The sequence below is a fragment of the Dermacentor variabilis genome, chromosome 3 (genome assembly GCF_050947875.1).
Source record: "Dermacentor variabilis isolate Ectoservices chromosome 3, ASM5094787v1, whole genome shotgun sequence".
Classification (NCBI taxonomy): domain Eukaryota; kingdom Metazoa; phylum Arthropoda; class Arachnida; order Ixodida; family Ixodidae; genus Dermacentor; species Dermacentor variabilis.
The window spans coordinates 117,204,520-117,220,957 of record NC_134570.1 but is presented as its reverse complement, the minus strand read 5'-3'; the positions used below and the strand labels follow the sequence as shown (position 1 = coordinate 117,220,957).

At 46.7% G+C, this 16,438-nt stretch overlaps 1 long non-coding RNA gene across 1 annotated transcript in view; it reads right to left on the bottom strand.

Annotated features, from left to right (window-relative positions):
* LOC142576222 (uncharacterized) overlaps positions 1-14,665 on the bottom strand; it is a 177,867-nt gene extending 163,202 nt beyond the window's left edge. The window contains exons 1-2 of the long non-coding RNA XR_012826805.1: positions 14,528-14,665; positions 14,365-14,442 (exon numbers count right to left, since the gene is read on the bottom strand). This is a non-coding gene — a long non-coding RNA (uncharacterized LOC142576222). The remainder of the gene's footprint in view (positions 1-14,364; positions 14,443-14,527) is intronic.
* Between the last annotated feature and the right edge of the window lie 1,773 nt (positions 14,666-16,438).

Sequence of the window (16,438 nt, the reverse complement as noted above, 5' to 3'; positions counted from 1 at the left end):
ATATTGTGGTACACATTGAGTACGATGTGTTCTAAAGGAACCAAATATTAAACATGGCAAGTTTCGGGAACCCTTACTCAGCCAACGCGGCCCAAATGCGAAAACATACTTTTGAAACCCTGACGTCACTCTGACGTACCGGCGCCTAGATTTCGGCGCGAAATTCAAATACTGATATTTCGACCTTCATTTTCTCATCTAATAATCAAACTATTATTTTGAAATGACTGCCTGCAGTGTTCTCGAACAATGCTTTATTTGTCTAAACTAATTTGTTGTTACACTTTAGTGTCCCTTTAAGGAGCACGTGTCGCAGAAAATCCGGCGTCAGCGCCCGGCGTCGGATGTCGCATCGGTCGAAAGCTTTTCGGGCCAGCTATACCCAGAGATCCTGAATGATGCAATGAATCAGCTAACCTAATTGAATTTCTCAAACTAGAATATGTAGAAAAATTGTAAACTACGACTTGCACACAACCTTCAGACACGATAACTCTCGGATTGTAATTTGACTATACGAGAAAGCTTAATCATGTTACACGAAAACTCAAAGAATTCCCTTCACACACACACAAAGGCCGCGGCCGTCACAGACCGGCCGCGGCGGCCGCCATATTGCGCGGGCCGGCGCGATGAATGTTTTCTGGGTAACGCAGTGGGCGCACCCGGTTCCTTGCATTAACTGCAGCTGGCCCTCGCCTCCGCCGCATCGCGGCCCACGCAAAAGGCCGTGGTTCCACCACAAAGCTAGCCCTCGTGCATAGCGTTCGCGGCAAGCGTTTTCCTGCAAACATTACGGTTACTTACGCTCCAATGGCCTGGTAGCGTCAGAAGCAGTCAGGGATCTTTGAGTGCTATCGCGTTCCACCCTCAAAGGCGAGGCTTAAGCGTCCCCTAATTTTTTTGTCTCATTGTTAAATAGTGTAACCTGCGTAAGGTATATTTAGTTTTACTTCCGCAATATTTGCAAAAGCCCGTGGTCCTTGTTTATTAAGGGGATCAGGAAGTCATTAATCAACGGCTCTACCCTACTCTTCCGTTTTCTGCATGAGCTTCACGTGATGTAAGCTATAACATGATAGCCTTTTTTTTTAAATATCAGCCAAGGTTCATTCACATCTTGCTCATCACGCATGCGTCTTACGATAATAAAATTTTCATTAACGCTCCAGAAATCATTGCATAGTTCCATTTGAAAAACATCTTAAACTTTAGTTGCACCAGCTTTATGACGCTTTACTCCGATACATCAATCTTTGTTACCACTGTCGCTTGGAAAGGTCGCCCATGAGCGTGGCGGCATGACTACTACTGTATGATACAGACGCCGCCAAGACATAATGACGAAGTACAAATGATATCGATGGAATAAGAAAGGCAGATAACGAGGGCTGCATGAATACAATGAGATGTCTATAGGTTACGACGATGGTATAATGAGGATAAAGTGACAACGACGACGTGGGGACAACGAGATGACTATATGGAGACAATGGCGTGACGACGAAGGTATGACGACAACTGAATGGAGAAGCGGGAATGACGACGATGGCACCACCTATATGGTATGAGAACAAACTTACGACAATTGTTGCGTGATAGCTTGTGTGTGACGACAACGTAATACCGATGATGGTATTCCATGGCACTATAATCACGATTGACTGACAGCATGATTACGATAGAATGATGAACAAATGGTAATAACCGATACGCCGAAAGAACGTAAAGGAGCTAGTTGGTCTTGGGGTTACCTGAACCGCGACCTTCTTGGCCGGTCAGTCATACTTAATGTTTGCCATAGTATCCAAATCATCATCATAATCGCGAAATGTGCGTCAACTCTAAGAAAAAGTATTTAGATTTCCGAAAATGTTTTGCCCGTCGATCAGAATACCTTCCGTTGCAAGAATATTGGTGAAAGAATGCAAGATGCATATGCGCTTCAATCAAGGTTATGGATGCAAGTTCCTACAATGCTTGACAAATAAATCAGTGAAAGAGTCACTATGATAAAAAAACTGTTTCTTTTGTAGTTGGTGTTTTAAGTTCGCTGCTGCTGCATGCGCGGCGTTTAGAGTTAAAATCGTGTTCCTCAAGTGCGTAGGTATCTCAGAAATGATTTGTGCTCAGGCGAAGATAAAAAATTAAAAAATACCGCCTTTCTATTTTACATTCTGGGCCACACGATTTCTACCCCCCGTAATATTCCCCCCCCCCCCCCCCCGCGGGATTTTGCAAATTGTAAATTTTCCAAGTTAGCAGACATATCATAATCCACATTGGCCAATCTTCTCGAAGAGCTGGTTAGCTTTGGCGCAAAAACTACACGCGCGAATAGGACCTAATGACTGCGCCATTGGGAGGCTGCTTTGGGGGTGGAGATTTGAATCCTGCCACCAGACGCACTTCTTGTGACGAGGAATCTACGCGGTAGGAACCCGACCAACGACCGACCGACCCAGGCAAATCTATGGGATGGGAGGCAAAGAAAGGATCGCATTAATTTCTTCAGGTTTTGGACGAGCTTAGCTCATGAAGGCGGCTACGGGAAATACCTCTTTGGACGAGGCCCCAACAGCTGTAATCGTGTTTTGAAAGTAATTTGAGCAAACCCGGCCTATCCACATAGTTTTCTTTATTCTAAATTGACGGCTAAAGTGGCAGCGTTTCACATCCATTATTATTTATTTCTCTTTCGCTTTACTACATAGATATGATCACTTTTTCAGCGCCTCGAAGGCTGCGCGGCGTTGGTTCAGCCTTCGTAATCTAAACATAATGGGCGGCCATTCCGCCAGCACTGGAGGGACGCGTTTACTACGGTCTTTGGTTTCTGCTTTACACGCGGCAGCTCTTTGTTAGCTCGCAAAGCTCGCATATTCGCAATCACACGCTTTTCGTGCCTTTTGGAAGATATAGAACGTTGCTGTCTGCTGCAAACAGCTCGCATGTGATGCTGGAGATAATAGTACTGTTTAATGGCCCGAGTGTAGGTCAGGTACAGGCTTCACGTACCGTGTGGCATACATCCAGCAAGCGTAACATGCACCAAATTGTAAACTTATGTCTGGAAACGCAAAAAACCTGTCCCGGAAATCAATGGACTTTTGTAATCGATTAAAACAAGGTAATCATCAGCGTACCTAGTATGATTGCGAGCAATGCTGTCACAGGCAGCTTCAAGTTCTAGGCACAGAGCACTCAAGTAAACATTGATAAGCACCGACGCAACCCTATACCTACGCATACTCCTAATCTTTGTATAAATACGCCGTCGTAACACCCATATCGCGCTGCTCGCCTAGATAATATGTGCCGCTTGCAAATGATCAATGTTGTTTAGTTGTACCTTTGTAAGAATTAGACGTGATTTATAGGGTCGGAGTGAATAAATTTGGAATTGCTGGGTGTTCCTAGGTGTGGGCGGTTTACCTCTTCTAAAATGCAAGTTCCACAAAAAGACAGGTCTGCAGAATTAGTTTAATAATGTACCTGTTTGCGTATGCGCACATTGATCTAACCGTCCACAGTCTCTTGTTCATCAGAGTACCCGCTAAGGCCTTTGACGTCATCAGAACAAACACTGAATCACACTTATACCCACCAGTATCGTATAGTAACTCCAATTTATTCTCATGAACTCAAAAAGAGTATAGCATCGAATATAATTAGTCCACTTTTTTTCTTGACGCTGGCCCTGCAGCCATGTGAGCTGAGCACTCACGCAACACTTTTAGTCACGATGACCAGCGTTCACAAACGCTCGAAAGTCAAACTCACAACTATTCACTAGTGCTCATACCCGAGTACACTCGCGTTCATATTCGCGGGAACTTAGCAACTGTGATGTACATTCACACTCGTCTAAAGAAATTCAAGTTCATTCGTGCGCCTAGCTCCCCACATCAATCATTTCTCAACTCATTTAACTCAAGCACATAGTCACTTACAGTCGCACTGACGCCTGTAAGATGAATCCATGAGTGGGTGCAGTCGTAAAAACTGCAACAACGTATATCTGTGCTGACAAATCCGCAACGAGGCGTGTACAGCAAAGCTGTAACCTTAGCTAACATTTTATGTAGTTGACTCTCACCATTTACCTGTGTTCTACGGCTTCACCTATAAAATACAAATGTATTCAATGTGCAAAATATTGGCACTGCATTCATCCTTAGGAGATGATTGGTTACGGTAGTGCAATCAGCATTCTTTCTTATGATAGATTTTAGTGATTATTCACTATGAATTCTTCTTCATGATGGTGGAACCAACGAGACAGATACACGATCGTGTGATATGTTCATCTGGAGAGTCCTTATTTTCTTCGTTATCTTTCCATAACAGAGACATCTGCTTGTGTTCGCTTATGTTTCCCACTGCTATGGCCGCTGTTTGGATGTGTCTAATTATTGCAATTAAATAAATAATCCAGATTAGCGAATGCCCACACTACCGTTACACGCCACATCATTTTCAAGCTTCTTATTTACCCTACAGTACGGTAGTGTAGTTCAACATATTTGTGAAAATATCGCTGCACTCTCTGGTTTCTCTGGCGAATGATGTCCCACAGAGAGTTAATTGTCTCATTGGACAATCCAGCCGAGCGCTTGTAAACAAACAACGTTGTATCACCAACGGCCACCATGTCTTTCCGTTTGCGCAATATGATGTGGCGCCAGAAGTCCACTTGATTCACGTTAGCAAATTCTCCGATCATTCCTGTCACGTAGACGTCAGCGATCCAGAAGGACGGGACATGAACTGCAGCTCTCACGATGGCAGACAACACAGCAGGCTTCATGATGAAGGCCTCTCCAGCACAGTAGGCAGGGTACACGTCAGGCGTGTACTCCTCTTTGCTTACGTACCACTGATCACTACGTTTTCTCTGTGGAGGTAGGTTTCTGTAAGCGACGCAGTGGATGCAGGTTAGCCACATTACAGTGCTGCTTGCGTGAGATGATAAGGCGTAGACGTTAACTAATACATCATCGTCCATCTTGACAAGAGTAAGTGCAGCATCAAGAGGGCAGTTATCAAGAACCGACTAGGCAGCAAGAAAAAACTTGAGGGAAAAATTGCGGCGGCCCTCTGTGATGTTCAGCACAAGAAGATCTCCCTCGCCAATAGCTTCCTCTACAAGCACCCACTGTTCTTCCGGTTTAGCCGCTGAGCTAACAAAAAAAATGATGCTGGAGATCATTAAGGACTGAGCAAAAGGACCGCCGATTGTCTTCGCAAGCCACTGACGCTTTTCGAGGTTATTTGGAGCGGTATCTATGACACAGAGTATCTTAAGACTTAGATCACTGCACGCTGTCAATGTCTTCCAACCATATGCTGCTATTGACGTCAAGTTTCCTTTCCTGCTGCTTGGTGTACTTGTCACGAGACTATTCCGTCGAAATATCTTCAAAATGCGAGGACCATAGCCACTAAAATCACCGCAACGAAGAGGACATCAATGACGGCGTAGAGGGTGATGTAAAGCTAAGCACGAAAGGGGCCATTCATCAAAATCTTCAGAGTGCGGCTCCTCTCTATCTTCGGTTGAGCTCCAGCAGTCTTGGAGGTGACCATTACGTAGTCGCTAACTCTTTGTTATCACAATACAAAGCTGCAAGTATCGATACTGTACTAGATACTGTATCGATACTGCATAAATATTGCTTCGATACTGTACTAAGATATTGCCTCTACGACGCGCGCTGGTTACGGGCACTGTCTGCGTTACTCCGTGAAAAGTTGACTTTTTCCTCGGGATAAGAAAAATAAAAACGTAAAACGGAGCCACCTGCAGCTTCTTCTACGTGGATGAAGCCCTCGTCAAATCCTTTGCGAGACAACAAAAGAAATCTTGAACTTTTTACATTTCAGCTGCACAATGCGTTTGATCTTCGTCTAGTCGGAGGGAAGCGAATAGCGGAGCTGTTGCCCGATAGAGTTTTCCATTTACTTCAAGCGGACCTTTCTTCAAAAAAAAAAAAAACAGGGGTTATTAAATGTTACCTAGGCATGTAGTTCGACATTATGTAGAGCCTCTTCAATATTGTGTCACTTGTCAGAGAAAGGCAGCACTTGCTGATATAACACTGTAAGTGTGTACAGGTATGCCACACTTACGCGCATCCCTCAGTTCAGAAAACTTTGCATCTGGAGTATAAAAGGACGTCTACAAATAACGAGCTATCACGAAGGCCGCATTTTGCAGCAAGAATATCAGTAACTAACTACAGCAAACAGGTTTGTTAATGTGAAAGTTTAAGATGTTCCATTACGTCAAAATTTAGCGGCGTCGGCGGCAACGTGACCGAATGGTGGTACCAAAAATGACCTACAAAAAATGCTAGGATTGATGTCAAACTTCTCAGGTAGATTCCTGCAGACAAAATAAATTAATGGGTTTGAAAATAAAATGTGATACAGTTTGGTCTGGGTGGGAATCAAGTCGGGCCTCCGCGGTGCAGAGACGAAGCCCGCTTCCACAACGCCACGGCGGCTCCACATTTATGGTGGCCTAAAGATGTGCCTAGTGCGCGCGACATTGCACATGTCACGTCACACCGATCTGGTTGACTAAACGGGTGGCTTAGTGCGAGCCTCGTTGGGCACTTGACAGCCGAGCCAATGGAGACGGAGTGGCGCCACATCATGTGTGTATAGAATGAGCCCTGCTGCCTCCGAATGGAATGCATCGATCGAAAACACTTCACCAAAGGGACTATAATGCTTTCCGACACGCAAAACGTCTCTCCCGAATTTTGAAAGGTATATTTATTTTTGTAAAGGTGCTAAAGGTTCAGCGGTGGCATAGAGGTGGAACGCCCGCCTCGCGTTCAAGAGCTCCGTCGTTCGAATCCATGTGCCGCGCAATTTCCCATCGGATTAAAAAGAAATCCGCGTGTTGACAAAATTGCATAAACAGGCCTGGAGTGTGGCCTGATCCCGGTGACCAGAACCGGTAACGCGCTCCCTCACCAGAGCAGGATTGGCCACGCTGGTGCAGTACTTAGCCACAACCTCCTATATGAACACAACAATGAAACCCCGGCCCTCAGTCCCCAGCAGCTGCGAAGCAACTGACCGCGGCGGCGGTCAGACCTGCGACGCAGCAGAGGGTGTTAAGAATCCCTGGCTTCGGACAGGCCGCCATTGGAATATGAACCTGGCAACGTTTAACGCTAGAACGTTATCTAGCGAGGCGACTCTAGCAGTGCTATTGGAGGAATTAGAGGGCAGTAAATGGGATATAATAGGGCTTAGTGAAGTTAGGAGGCCAAAAGAAACATATACAGTGCTAAAAAGCGGGCACATCCAGTGCTACTGGGGCTTAGCAGAGAGACGAGAACTAGTAGTCGGATACCTGATTAATGAGAATGTAGCTGGTAACATACAGGAATTCTATAGCGTTAACGAGAGGGTGGCAGGTCTTGTTCTGAAACTTAATAAGAGGTACAAAATGACGGTCTACGCCCCTACATCCAGTCATGATGACCAGAAAGTCGAAAGCTTCTATGAAGACGTGGAGTCGGCGATGGGTAGAGTGAAAAAAAATACACTATACCAATGGGCGACTTCAATGCCAAGGTAGGCAAGAAGCAGGCTGGAGACAAGGCAGTGGGGGAATATGGCATAGGCACTAGGAATAGCGGGGGAGAGTTATTAGTAAAGTTTGCGGAACAGAATAATATGCGGATAATGAATACCTTCTTCCGCAAGCGGGATAGCCGAAAGTGGATCTGGAGGAGCCCGAATGGCGAGACTAGAAATAAAATAGACGTTACACTCTGCGCTAACCCTGGCATCATAAAAGATGTGGACGCGCTCGACAAGGTGCGCTGCAGTGACCATAAGATGGTAAGAACTCGAATTATCCTAGGCTTGAGGAGGGAACGAACAAACTGGTACATATGAAGCCGATCAATGAGTTAGCGGTAAGAGGCAAAATAGAGGAATTCCAGATTAAGCTACAGAACAGGTATTCGGCTTTAACTCAGGAAGAGGACCTTAGTGTTGAAGCAATGAACGACAATCTTCTGGCCATCATTAAGGAGTTTGCAATAGAAATCGGTGGTAACTCCGTTACCAGCGATTTCATACCAGTAAGCTATCGCAAGAGGCGGAAGGTCTGATCAAGAAGCACCAATGTATGAAAGCCTCTAACCCTACAGCTAGAATAGAAGTGGCACAACTTTCGAAATTAATCAACAAGCGTAAGACAGCTGACATAAGGAAGTATATTATAGATAGAATTCAACATGCTCTCAGAAACGGAGGAAGCCTAAAGGCAGTGAAGAAGAAACTAGGAATTGGCTAGAATCAGATGCATGCGTTAAAAGACAAAGGCGGCAATATCATTACTAACATGGATAAGATAGTTCAAGTGGCTGAGGAGTCCTATGGAGATTTATACAGTACCAGTGGACCCCACGATGATAATGGAAGAGAGAATAGTCTAGAGGAATGCGAAATCCCACAGGTAACACCGGAAGAAGTAAAGAAAGCCTTGGGAGCTATGCAAAGGGGGAAGGCAGCTGGAGAGAATCAGGCAACAGCAGGTTTGTTGAAGGATGGTGGGCAGATTGTTCAAGAGAAACTGGCCACCCTGCGTACGCAATGCCTCATGACCTTGAGCGTATCGGAATCTTTTAATAACGCTAACATAATGCTAATCCATAAGAAAGGGGACGCCAAAGACTTGAAAAATTATAGACCGATCAGCTTACTGTCAGCGGCCTACAAACTATTTACTAAGGTAATCTAAAATAGAATCAGGAACACCTTAGACTTCCGTCAAGCAAAGGACCAGGCAGGATTCCGTAAAGGCTACTCAACAATAGGCCATATTCACACTATCAATCAGGTGATAGAGAAGTGTGCGGAATATAACCAACCCTTATATATAGCTTTCATTGATTACGAGAAAGCATTTGATTCTGTCGAAACCTCAGCAGTCATGGAGGCATTACAGAATCAGGGTGTAGACGAGCCGTATGTAAAAATACTGAAAGATATCTATAGCGGCTGCAACCACCGTAGTCCCCCATAAAGAAAGCAACAAAATCCTAATAAAGAAAGGCGTCAGGCAGGGAGATACGATCTCTCCACTGCTGTTCAGAGCATGTTTACAGGAGGTATTGAGAGACCTGTATTGGGAAAACTTGGGGATAAAAATTAATGGAGAATAACTTAGTAACTTGCAATTCGCTGATGATATTGCCTTGCTTAGTAACTCAGGGGACCAATTGCAGTGCATGCTCACTGACCTGGAGAGGCAAAGCAGAAGAGTGGGTCTAAAAATTAATCTGCAGAAAACATCTGCAGAATACATCTAAGGGAATACATCTACTTAGGGCAGGTAGTGACGGCGGATCCGGATCATGTGACGGAAATAATCAGAAGAATAACAATGGGCTGGGGCGCGTTTGGCAGGCATTCTCAGATCATGAACAGCAGGTTGCCATTATCCCTCAAGAGAAAAGTGTATAAAACCTGTGTCTTACCAGTACTCACCTATGGGGCAGAAACCTGGAGGCTTACGAAAAGGGTTCTACTTAAATTGAGGACGACGCAACGAGCTATGGAAAGAAGAATGATGGCTGTAACGTTAAGGGATAAAAAAGAGCAGATTGGGTGAGAGAACAAGTGCGAGTTAATGACATCTTAGTTGAAATCAAGATAAAGAAATGGGGTGAGGGGCATGTGCAGGACATGTAATGAGGAGGGAAGATAACCGAGGGTCATTAAGGATTACGGACTGGATTGCAAGGGAAGGGAAGCATAGCAGGGGACGTCAGAAAGTTGGGTGGGCGGATGAGATTAAGAAGTTTGCAGGGACGACATGGTCACAGTTACTACATGACCGAGGGTTTTGGAGAAGTATGGGAGAGGCCTTTGCCCTGCAGTGGGCGTAACCAGGCTGAAGATGATGATGATGTACGTTCTGACGGCTTTAATACTATTACTTCTAATTAATCCAAGCTACGTAGCATTCTCGTGACTGGAATTCTACGCACGAATACATGAGCTAGTAATGTGGACTGTTGAATTGAACAGGAGGGAAAGAGAACCATACGAGCCGCGAATCGAAACTGCAACTGATTTGGCAGCCGGCGTCCTTAATAGATATTATCGCAACATTATTTGTATACTTTCTTCCTCAAGCTATATATAGAAGATTCATTGATGTCGTCCACCAAATGGCTTTAATTTTGATTAGCTCCAGCAATCTCTGAACGTTGCCTACATATATGTAGATTGCATTAGCTCTTTGATTTACCGAGGCGCGACATAGCATGCGTACCTATCAGTTTTAGTTAGCATCATTGTTAGCCGCTTTGCTAATTTAACCACTCTATTTTGCTTACGTTAGGAGTGACCTATTCTACCAACGCTGTGTTATGATATTTAATGGAATTCCGTAAAAGACTTGACGTACATACTTTTCTTGTTATTCAACCTGAACTCTAGTCATGCCGAAAGACCTTCCCTGTGCACTGTGACCTTTAACGATTAGCTTTTCGAAAGCTGTTCCAGAAGGCATCCATGGATATTCGCAGCAGGCTTCAACTGTTAACGAGTCCTCTTTTCTAGCCTGCAAGACTGCACGAGTCGCCATTTTCACGATAAGTTTTGACACTATCATGCCGACAGCCACACCAATGTATCGCTGAGAAACTACGCCAAACATGGACCACGTTATTAAAAACGACACACATTGCCCCCTTCAAGTCCTCCGAAGTCGACCTACGCAGTTCTGACCCCGGTTCACTCCGTCGTCGTCCTTGCGCTGAAGATGTTCATGTTGTGCGCACGAAACCATACTATGCGCGTACGTGAACTCCGAGATGCACCTGAGGAGCTTCATTTCTTGTCATCGCTGTTAGAACTTTCTGACATGACCGAGGCAGTCGTTTTTCGCATGCGCCGTCCCGCACCGCGGAACGGCGAGCGCACAGGTCGGCGCCATGAAATACAATGAAGCACGTAAACTGCATGCTCTTCTTTTGGCTCGCAATAAAAGAGAAGTGTCTATATTGCAAGTCTTCGTCGTCAATATTAGCCACGAGCTTGCAAATCAGACTGAAGAAGCTGCGCAAGTTCGAGTTTGTCGCGTAGAGGGCTGTGCAAAATAATTTACTCAGACAACGTACTCAGGTGTAAGCGCGCTTCAAGGGAACTCGCGCTTCCTTGGAAGGTACTGCGGCACGTTGAAGGACTAAGGTTATTTTGCCAATGCCAGCGTATAGAGTGGAAATTTACCGTGGATGATGCACCACATTGGGGAGGTTTCTACGAACGGCTAGTTGGAAGCGTAAAACTCCTTTGAAAACAGCGATTGGCCGCCAGTATTCTGATTTTGTTTAGTTGTCGACAGTACGAGCCGAGGTGGAAGTAGTCCTAAATTCGTGACCCTTGATCCACTTATCAGGTGATCTAAATGACGGTGCCCCGCTAACGGCCACTTGTCTTACTGACAGAGCCCCCTCCCCCCCTCCTGCCAGGAAGTGAAATCTGAGCGCCGGAGTCGAACGCATCTCCGCTGCGAATATTTTGAAAAAGCGAGAAAGGATGCTTGATGTATTTGGGCAAGCCTGGCAAGACGAGCGTCTACGATAACTGCCGCTCATCGCACATGGCCTATTCATCTAAACAAGCTTGAATCGAGGGACCCAAAATCGCAGAAGTGACGTTCCTGCAGGAAACTATTCCGCGCCTTCTATAGAAATCCAAGGTACTTTGCTATCTCTTATTCCCGGGCGACACCGGAAGGTTATCATGTGTTGTATTGATGCCGCAGGGTCAATTGATCAGGCGCCCCGTTCAGCATTTATACGCATTGAGGGTTAGTGAACCATAGAATGAACGAGCTAATTCGGCAGAGCAGTCTTGAATCATTTGTACTGACTGGTCTTATTTTGTTTCGCCTGTTCTGTTCCTTTTCTTCGTATCGCCAATTCAGATTTTCAAGATGCTCCACCTTAAGTACGAATGGTGCTTTTCCCAGCTGACGTTTTCGCTGTACCGCCAAAGCCTCCTCAAGTTTATGACTTTTGGTTCGGCTTGCCAGGTGGTGATGTGTAAGGCGGAAGCTGGATGGGCTGGAGGAAACTGGTGGATTAGATAGATGCAGAACGACGGCGACGAACTGGTCAACTAGCATCTTATAACTGCTGCTCTATTGAGAACGTAACGTGTTAAAAGAACTGCTATTAGTTTTATAACTATAGGTGGAAAAATAAACAACAGAATATGCATCAAACGGCAGTGCCTGCCTGAAAGGCCATGGACTACCAGAACGGAAAAGTATCACAATCGCATCCTTGCTCTCTGAGCGAAAACCCAGCTTGCACAGAAAGGTGACATCGCATTTCGAAGGAGTTGGGAGGTTTTTGCATCGCCTGGTGATGGATGGAAAAACGAATCAGTAAAAGTAATTTCCTTCGACATTTTAGGATATCACGGATGCCATCGGAATGTAGTGGTTGCAAATGAAGGCATCTCCATCACTTGAATCTAAATAAATACGACGCTTACGGAAGGTTGGCATAACATGGCAGTGGACTGGTGCACTTTTTTCACCTACTGGCTGGCTTCACCGGGCGTTGGACGGAGAACCTTTTTCTCATCGAGGTCAAAGAAGTAGGTTCAGGTGCCCATTTTACTGCAGCTTTCCGTGCGGCTTCGGAAAGATAGCGAATTTCATCCCTGAGTGGGCTGCGCTGTGTTTCTTTCAACTCCTTAGTGTCTGAAGACGTTTGAGGCACGCGTTTTCGTCGACGAAATCTTCTACAAATCTTGTAGGCCGCGTTCACATTGGAGCTGTTGTCATGCGATGAAATATTAATTAGCGCCTACCAACTATCAAGAAGTGTATTGTGTATGAACGGCACCCCGCAAAATCATTTCTCGTAGTTTTTCTCCCTGAGTTCATGGTAAGTGCAAGGATATGCGGTATGCCTGTGCCCAAAAATTATGCAGATCGCGAGTGCTATGGCATTTAGACAGCCTAACTTCTATGAGCGAGCAAGCCAAAAATTTTGCATTCTGCTTGGTTTGCCACAAACGATGGTTATTTCCATCAAACCGCAGCGGTGGCTTATCGGCTACGGCGTTGCGCTGCTAAATACGAGGTCACTGGACCAAATAACGGCAGCGGCGGGCACTCCGGATTAATTTTCACCCCATCCCCGCAGGGGCGTCTGCGTGAGCAGGCGTTTGGTGTGTTGCGACACCAGGTACCCGAGCACACGAACGTTGGACCTACCGCGTGCAACTGCGCGCAGCTTAGCCGTATCCACAGAAAAGGGGATCCTGGGGGTTGAGCCAATCCCGGGTGTTGGGACCTTTACGTTCCCTCAGCGGCGGAAGCACACCCTATTGCCTTTGCTTCATGAAGACGGCACCCCTGGATTAAACCACCAGGGGTAAATCGGTAGTTGCCTTTTCCTATCCTCCTCTCCAACCTTCGTCGTTCTCTCAAGCCTTAAAATATTTCCTGTCTTCTTTTCACTTCTTACTTCCAAGTCTCCTGGCGGCAAGGGTTAACCATGTGTGATTAGCCTATCTCGGCAATGCCATATTCGGTTATAGCGGTAACCTACCGCTGGCGTTTGCAGGACATCTTTCACATCACCTGCAGCGTCCCCTTGTATGAGTCCGTGGTGGGTGACTGACGTTGCTGCCAAAATCTCCCCATAACCTTGTGGCTATCTCCTCCCCCCCACTACCTTATCGCCCTCGGAAAAGAGGCGCACCGATGAAGTATTCCAGTTTTAGACGGCAAAAAGAATCTTTCCCTCGTTACCATGTCATTCATATTGAAAAAAAACAGTAAACCAGTGCGTACAATCTCACCATTCCTTTATCGAATTCTCTTGCCGAAATTTTTGGTCCAGCTTATAAGGCATCGAGGATGGCTAGTTGTGACCTCCGCTTGGAGCTCCGCGATCAGAAGCAATTTGAGAAACTGACTAGACTAGTATCATTTGGGGAGACCCTAATAGTAGTAACACCGCAAGGCACGATGAACACCGCGCGCGGCATTGTCTCAGACGATGATTTGCTGGAGCTCACTGAGGCTGAACGCTTGGAGGGCTTCTGTGAACAGAACGTTATCAATGTCAAAAGAATTAAGATGAGGCGAGATGGCAAAGAAATCCAAACTAAGCGCTTAATAATCACCTTCGGTTCAAGTGTCCTGCCCGAGTCAATCGAGGCGGGGTACATCAAGCTTCGTTTTAGGCCATACGTGCCCAATCCCCTCAGATGTTTCAAATGCCAATGTTAACGCCACAGTTCGCAAAGCTGCCCAGGCCGTCAAACCTGTGAGAAATGCAGTGCCCATGAACGTACCTCTGAAGCTTGCGAGATCACTCTCCATTCTGTAAACTGTGATGGGGAGCACGCCGCATACTCGCGGTCGTGACCATCCTGGAAAAAAGAAGAAAAAAGAAATTGTGACGATAAAAGTAAGGGAAACGTAACTTTCAAGGAGGAATGCAAGCGGGTATCCTACCTGCCCAAAAACACATATGCGATGTCACGTCCGACCCACAAGCAGTGAGACGGCAGTTATGCAATGTGCCGCCCCGGCGATAGGAGTTAGCGCTGCCCCGCCGCCCCGGCAGAAGGGACCATCCACCTCCGGGCAAGTGGCCTCAAAGTCTCGTCGAACGTTCCGAGAACCTTACGTCCAACAAAGCGTTCGGTAGAACGCATCTCCAGCGCCTCGCAAGAGGCGATGGACATAACCATCAGCAAGAGGGCGCCACCAGCGCCTAAGGAGCGGCGAGGCTCTCTTGATCGCTTAAAAGAAGACAAACTTGCGTCACGGCGCCTCCAAAGGGCCCGTGAACTAATCTTATTCTCTTAAACACACAGCACCCAACACATTTATCATAATGGGAACACAAATACTACAGTGGAATGTATGATGACTTCTACGTAAGCTCGACGACATTAGAGAACTATTACACTAACATAATCCAAGGTTCCTGTGTGTTCAAGAGACACATCTGAAACCCACACAGACAAACTTTCTACGTCAGTACATAATATACCACAAAGACCACAACGAGGCTAACGCCTCCGGCGGTGTTGCAATACTTGCAGACAAGTCTGTAGCTTGTTAACAGATCGCCCTCCAGGCGCCTCTTGAGGCAGTGTCAGTTCAGGCAATCCTTTTTAACAAACTGGCGACTGTGTGTTTTATACACATACCGCCTAACAATCATCTGAGAAAACCGATTTCTATGACCTAATTAATCAGCTTCCTGACCCCACATACTCGTGGGAGATTTTAATGCCCACAACACGAAGCGGGAGATTCGCACTGCGATGTGCGAGGTCGATTGATTGAAAATTTTTTTCTGACTTGTAGTGCCTGCCTGTTTAATAAGGAGCCGACGTATTAGTGTCGAACGCAACACATATTCAGCAATAGATCTAGCAATTGGTTCTTCTTCTCTTCTGCCTCACCTAGAATGGTCTGTGATCAATAAATTGCATGGAAATGACCATTTCGCGGTAATTATAAACCTGATAACTCTGCACAATTGGATTGGATAGGAGCCAACTTTACTTGTGCCTGCATTTGGGCGCTCGCGCGCCCCAGCGAGGGCCTACGTCATCTACGAAGTCGCCGTTACTCGGCGCGCGTTTCCGCTCGCCCTTGCCGGCTCACTGGGTCCCTGACTTTCGAGCGCCCCGAGGACCTGCTGGACGGCCCAGAGCTGTTTGTCTTGGTCGTAGCTCTTCGCGGCTGCCTCTAGCCGTGGTGGGATCGTTCATTTCGCTTCTTCTGGTTTTTTAACGCAGTCCCACATATGTGCCTGTAATCAGCCGTCTCCCTCCGGCAGACTCTGCACTCATCGGTCGGATATGTCTCAGGGTACATACGATGCATCAGTCCTGGGCTCGGTAGCGATGGGGTCTGGAGCTGTCTCAGTAGTACCGCCTCCGCTCGACTCAGCCTCGTGTGCGGGGGTGGGAGAGTCCTGAGAGCCAGGCGGTAGGGCTTCGTGATTTCGTTGTAGTCCGTCATGGGGTCCTTGGTTCGGAACCACGTCGAACGGTATGTCGCCGGGGCGCGGTTGGTTAGCGGTCGCGCTGCTGCGTGTGCCGTCTCATTGTGGTGCTCATTGCGTGCCGACGGGTCGCCCGCGTGCGCCGGGAACCACATGAGTCTTACTTTTCTGTCTTATAGTTTGGCCGCTCGCAGTACGCGCTCTGCCTCGTTGCAGGTTTGGCCTTTGGCGAAGTTTCGCACCGCCTGTCTCGAGCCACACAGCGCCGTGTGGCAGTCTGCGTTGGCGATGGCCAGGGCGATGGCTACCTCCTCAGCTTGGTCCGCTCCGGCGCTTCTCAGGCACACTGCCGTCCTTGTGGCCTCTATGACAACCGCTACGAAGGCGATTCGTTGGCATTC